This window comes from Corella eumyota, chromosome 2 (genome assembly GCF_963082875.1).
Source record: "Corella eumyota chromosome 2, kaCorEumy4.1, whole genome shotgun sequence".
In the NCBI taxonomy this organism is placed as follows: domain Eukaryota; kingdom Metazoa; phylum Chordata; class Ascidiacea; order Phlebobranchia; family Corellidae; genus Corella; species Corella eumyota.
The window spans coordinates 13,840,629-13,847,748 of record NC_137491.1 but is presented as its reverse complement, the minus strand read 5'-3'; the positions used below and the strand labels follow the sequence as shown (position 1 = coordinate 13,847,748).

Here is a 7,120-nt window from a genome sequence, read left to right as displayed (position 1 = left end):
CTCATCTCCATCTCATCTCCATCTCATCTCCATCTCATCTCCATCTCATCTCCATCTCATCTCCATCTCATCTCCATCTCATCTCCATCTCATCTCCATCTCATCTCCATCTCATCTCCATCTCATCTCCATCTCATCTCCATCTCATCTCCATCTCATCTCCATCTCATCTCCATCTCATCTCCATCTCATCTCCATCTCATCTCCATCTCATCTCCATCTCATCTCCATCTCATCTCCATCTCATCTCCATCTCATCTCCATCTCATCTCCATCTCATCTCCATCTCATCTCCATCTCATCTCCATCTCATCTCCATCTCATCTCCATCTCATCTCCATCTCATCTCCATCTCATCTCCATCTCATCTCCATCTCATCTCCATCTCATCTCCATCTCATCTCCATCTCATCTCCATCTCATCTCCATCTGGTGATCATGTTGAAGATGGTGAGGATGATGAGGATGTTAAGGAAGATCAGAATAATGAGGATGATAAAGATGGTGAGGATGATGAGTATGATGAAGATGATGAGGATGGTGAGGATGGTGAGGATGGTGAGAATGGTGAAGATGGTGAGAATGTTGAGGATGGTGAAGATGGTGGGAATGGTGAAGATGGTGAAGATGGTGATGATGGTGAGGATGATGAGGATGATGAGGATAGTAAGAATGGAAAGGCTGGAGAGGATGGAAAGGATGGTGAGGATGATGAAGATAATAAGGGTGATGAGGATGATGAGAATGATAAGGATGATGAGGATGATAAGGATGATGGGGTTGTTAAGGATAGTGAGGATGGTGAGGATGGTGAGAATGGTGAGAATGGTAAGGGTGGTAAGGATGGTGAAGATGGTGAAGTTGGTAATAATGGTGAGGATGATGAGGATGGTGAGGATGATGAGGATGTTGAGGATGATGAGGATTATGAGGATGATTAGGATGACAAGAATGATGAGTATGATGAGGATGATGAGTATGATGAGGATGATGAGGATGGTGAGGATAGTGAGGATGGTGAGGATAGTGAGGATGGTGAGGACGGTGGGGATGGTGAAGATGGTGATTGTGGTAAAGATGGTGAGGATGCTGAAGATGGTGAGGATGCTGAAGATGGTGAGGATGGTGTGGATGGTGAGGATGGTGTGAATGGTGAGGATGGTGAGAATGGTGAGGATGTTGAGGATGATGAGGATGATGAGGATGATAAAGATGATAAGGATTTTGAGGATGGTAAAGATGGTGAGGATGTTGAAGATGATGAAGATGATGAGGATCATGAGGATAGTGAGGATAGAAATGCTAGAGTGGATGGAGAAGATGGAGAGGATGGTGAGGATGGTGAGGATAGTGAGGATGATGAGGATGATGAAGACGATGTGGATGATGAGGATGATGAGGATGATGAGGATGGTGAGGATCGTGAGAATAGTGAGGATGGTAAGGATGATGAGAATGTTGAGGATGGTGTGGATGGTAAGGATGGTGAGGATTTTGAAGATGGTGAAGATGGTGAGGATGGTCTGGATGGTGAGAATGGTGAGGATGGTGAGGATGGTGAGGATGGTGAGGATGGTCTGGATGGTGAGGATGGTGAGGATGGTAATGATGGTGAGGATGATGAGGATGGGGAGGATGGTAAGGATGGTGAAGCTAGTAAGGATGTTGAAGATGATGAGGATGGTGAGGATGATGATGATGATGAGGGTGATGAGGATGTTGTGGATGTTGAGGATGATAAGAATGATGAGGATGATAAGGATGATGAGAATAGAGAGGATGGTGAGGATGATAAGGATGGTGAAGATGGTGAGGATGTTGAGGATGTTGAGGATGATGAGGATGATGAGGATGATGAGGATGATAAGGATGATGAGGATGAAGGGGATAGAGCGAATGGAGAGGATGGTGAGGATGGTGAGAATGGTGAAGATGGTGGGGATGTTGAGGATGATGAGAATAGTGAGGATTGTGAGAATGGTGAGGATGGTAGGAATGGTGAAGATGGTGATTGTGGTGAGGATGGTGAGGATGCTGAGGATAATGAGGATGGTTAGGATGGTGAGGATGGTGAGGATGGTGAGGATGGTGATGATGATGAGGATGATGAGGATGGTAAGGATAGTGAGGATGGTAAGAATGGGGAGAATGGTGAGGATGGTGAAGATGGTAAGGATGGTGAGGATGGTGAGGTTGGTGAGGATGATGGGGATGTTGAGGATGGTGAGGTTGGTGAGGAAGATAAGCATGGTGAGGATGAAAGTGAGAATGGTGTGGATGGTGAAAATGGTGAGGATGGTAATTATAGTAAGGATGTTGAAGATAGTGAGGATGTTGATGATAATGAAGATAATGAGGATGGAAATGGTGGAGAGGATAGAGAGGATAGGGAGGATGGTGAGGATAGTGAAGATGATGAGGTGGATGAGGATGATGAGGATGATGAGGATGATGAGGATGGTAAGAATAGTGAGGATGGTAAGGATGATGAGAATGGTGAGGTTGGTGAAGATGGTAAGGATGGTGAGGATTGTGAAGATGGTGGGGATGGTGAGAATGGTCTGGATGGTGAGGATGGTGAGGATGGTGAGGATGGTGAGGATGGTCTGGATGGTGAGGATAGTGAGGATGGTGAGGATGGTGATGATGGTGAGGATTGTGAGGATGGTAAGAATGGTGAAGCTGGTAAGGATGTTGAAGATGGTGAGGATGGTGAAGATGATGAGGATGATGAAGGTGATGAACATGTTGTGGATGTTGAGGATGATGAGGATGATGAGGATGGAGAGGATGGTGAGAATGGTGAGGATGATAAGGATGGTGAAGATAGTGAGGATGTTGGGGATGATGAGGATGATAAGGATGATGAGAATGATGAGGATGATGAGTATGAAGGGGATAGAGCGGATGGAGAGGATAGTAAGGATGGTGAAGATGGTGGGGATGTCGTGGATGGTGAGGTTGGTGAGAAAGATAAGGATGGTGGGAATGAAAGTCAGAATGGTGTGGATGGTGAGGATGGTGGGATAGTGAGGATAATAAGGATGTTGAGGATGGTGAAGATGGTGAGGATGTTGAGGATGATGAGGATAATAAGGATAATGAAGATGATAAGGATAGTGAGGATGGTTAGGATAGTGAAAATAATGAGGTGGATAAGGGTGATGAGGAAGATGAGGATGATGAGGATGATGAGGATAATGAGGATGATGAGGATAATGAGGTTGATGAGGATGATGAGGATAATGAGGATGGTAAGGATAGTAAGGATGGTAAGGATGGTGAGAATAGTGAGGATGGTGAGGATGTTAAGAATGGTGAGGATGGTGAATATGGTGATCATGTTGAGGATGGTGAGAATGATGAGAATGTTGAGGAAGATCAGAATAATGAGGATGATAAAGATGGTGAGGATGATAAGTATGATGAAGATGATGAGGATGGTGAAGATGGTGAGGATGGTGAGGATGGTGAGAATGGTGAAGATGGTGAAAATGTTGAGGATGGTGAAGATGGTGGGAATGGTGAAGATGGTGAAGATGGTACAGATGGTTAGGATGATGAAGATGGTGAAGGTGGTGATAATGGTGAGGATGGTGAGGATGATGAGGATGTTGAGGATTGTGAGGATGGTGAGTTTGGTAAGGAAGATGAGGATGGTGAGGATGGTGAGGATGGTGAGTATGGTGAGGATGGTGAGGATGGTGAGGATAGTAAGGATGGTAAGGATGGTGAAGATGGTGAGGATGTTGAGGATGATGAGGATGATGATGATGATGAGGATAGTGAGGATGGAAAGGCTGGAAAGGATGGAGAGGATGGTGAGGACGGTGAGGATGGTGAGGATGATGAAGATGATGAGGATGATGAGGATGATAAGAATGATAAGGATGATGGGGATGATAAGGATGATGAGGATGGTAAGGATAGTGAGGATGGTGAGGATGGTGAGAATGGTGAGGATGGTAAGGATGGTGAGGATGGTGAAGATGGTAATAATGGTGAGGATGATGAGGATGGTGAGGATAATGAGGATGTTGAGGATGATGAGGATTATGAGGATGATAAGGATAATGAGAATGATGAGTATGATGAGGATGATGAGCATGGTGAGGATGGTGAGGATTGTGAGGATGGTGAGGATGGTGAGGATGGTGAGGATTGTGGGGATGGTGAAGATGGTGATAGTGGTGATGGTGGTGAGGTTAGTGAGGATGGTGAAGATGGTGAGGATTATTAGTATGTTGAGGATGGTAAAAATGGTGAGGATGTTCAGGATGATGAGGATGATGAGGATAGTGAGGATGGAAAGGTTGGAGGGGATGGAGATAATGGAGAGGATGGTGAGGATGGTGAGGATGGTGGGGATAGTGAGGATGATGAGGATGATGAGGTTAATGAGGATGATGAGGATGATGAGGATGATGAGGATGGTGAAGATGATGAGGATGATGAGGATGTTTAGGATGGTAAGGATAGTGAGGATAGTAAGGATGTTAAGGATGGTAAAGATGGTGAGGATGGTAAGGATGGTGAGGATTGTGAAGATGGTAAGGATGGTGAGGATGGTGAGGATGGTGATGATGGTGAGGATGGTAAGGATGGTAAGGATGGTGAGAATGGTGAGGATGGACTGGATTGTGAGGATGGTGAGGATGTTGAGGATGGTGAGGATGATGAGGATGGTAAGGATGGTGAGGCTGGTAAGGATGTTGAAGATGTTGAGCATGGTGAGGATGATGAGGATGATGAGGGTGATGAGGATGTTGTGGATGTTGAGGATGGAGAGTATGGTGAGGTTGATAAGAATGGTGCAGATGGTGAAGATGTTGAGGATGATGAGGATGATGAGGATGATGAGGATGATGAGGATGACAAGGTTGAAGGGGATAGAGCGGATGGAGAGAATGGTGAAGATGGTGGGAATGTTGAGGATGGTGAGGTTGGTAAGGAAGATAAGGATGGTAAGGATGAAAGTGAGAATAGTGTAAATGGTAAGGAGGGTGGGATGGTTAGGATAGTAAGGATGTTGAGGATGGTGAAGATGGTGAGGATGTTGAGGATGATGAGGATGATGAGGATAATGAGGATGATAAGGATAGAGAGGATGGAAAGGCTGGAGAGGATGGAGTGGATGGAGAGGATGGTGAGGATGGTGAGGATAGTAAGGATGATGAGGTGGATGAGGATGATGAGGAGGATGAGGATGAAGAGGATGATGAGGATGATGAGGATGATGAAGATGGTAAGGATAGTTAGGATGGTAAGGATGGTGAGAATGGTGAGGATTGTGAGGATGGTAAGGATGGTGAGGATGGTGAAGATGGTGATAATGGTGAGGATAGTGAGGATGATGAGGATGTTGAGGATGATAAGGATAATGAGGATGATAAAGAATGTGAGAATGATGAGTATGATGAAGATGATGAGGATGGTAAGGACGGTGAGGATGGTGAGAATGTTGAGGATGGTGAGGATGCTGAGGATGATGAGGATGGTGGGAATGGTGAAAATGGTGAGGATGGTACGGATGGTAAGGATGGTGAAGATGGTGATAATGGTGAGGATGGTGAGGAGTGTGAGGATGGTGAGTTTGGTAAGGAAGATGAGGATGGTGAGGATGGTGAGGATGGTGACTATGGTGAGGATGGTGAGAATGGTGAGGATAGTAAGGATGGTAAGGATGGTGAAGATGGTGAGGATGTTGAGGATGATGAGGATGATGATGATGATGAGGATAGTGAGGATGGAAAGGCTGGAGAGGATGGAGAGGATGGTGAGGATGGTGAGGATGATGAAGATGATGAGGATGATGAGGATGATAAGAATGATAAGGATGATGAGGATGATAAGGATGATGAGGATGGTAAGGATAGTGAGGATGGTGAGGATGGTGAGGATAGTGAAGATGATGAGGTGGATGAAGATGATGAGGATGATAAGGATGATGAGGATGATGAGGATGATGAGGATGGTAAGGATAGTGAGGATGGTAAGGATGGTGAGAATGGTGAGGATGGTGAAGATGGTAAGGATGGTGAGGATTGTGAAGATGGCGAAGATGGTGAGGATGGTCTGGATGGTGAGGATGGTGAGGATGGTGAGGATTGTGAGGATGGTGAGGATGGTGAGGATGGTGAGGATGGTGTGGATGGTGAGGATAGTGAGGATGGTGAGGATGGTGAGGATGGTGAGGATGTTAAGGATGGTGAAGCTGGTAAGGATGTTAAAGATGGTGAGGATGGTGAGGATGATGAGGATGATGAAGGTGATGAACATGTTGTAGATGTTGAGGATGATGAGGATGATGAGGATGGAGAGGATGGTGAGAATGGTGAGGATGATAAGGATGGTGAAGATGGTGAGGATGTTGGGGATGATGAGGATGATAAGGATGATGAGAATGATGAGGATGATGAGTATAAAGGGGATAGAGCGGATGGAGAGGATAGTAAGGATGGTTAAGATGGTGGGGATGTCGTGGATGGTGAGGTTGGTGAGAAAGATAAGGATGGTGGGAATGAAAGTCAGAATGGTGTGGATGGTGAGGATGGTGGGATGGTGAGGATAATAAAGATGTTGAGGATGGTGAAGATGGTGACGATGTTGAGGATGATGAGGCTAATAAGGATAATGAGGATGATAAGGATAGTGAGGATGGTTAGGATAGTGAAAATGATGAGGTGGATAAGGAAGATGAGGAAGATGAGGATGATGAGGATGATGAGGATAATGAGGATGATGAGGATAATGAGGATGATGAGGATGATGAGGTTGATGAAGATGATGAGGATGGTAGAGATAGTGAGGATGGTAAGGATGGTGAGAATAGTGAGGATGGTGAAGATGTTAAGGATGGTGAGGATGGTGAAGATGGTGATCATGTTGAAGATGGTGAGGATGATGAGGATGTTAAGGAAGATCAGAATAATGAGGATGATAAAGATGGTGAGGATGATGAGTATGATGAAGATGATGAGGATGGTGAGGATGGTGAGGATGGTGAGAATGGTGAAGATGGTGAGAATGTTGAGGATGGTGAAGATGGTAGGAATGGTGAAGATGGTGAAGATGGTGATGATGGTGAGGATGATGAGGATGATGAGGATAGTAAGAATGG

The 7,120-nt window shown here is 45.3% G+C and overlaps 1 pseudogene; it reads right to left on the bottom strand.

Moving 5' to 3' along the window:
- Positions 1-2,053: 2,053 nt before the first annotated feature.
- Positions 2,054-6,545, bottom strand: LOC145742474 (uncharacterized; annotated as a pseudogene).
- Positions 6,546-7,120: the final 575 nt, after the last annotated feature.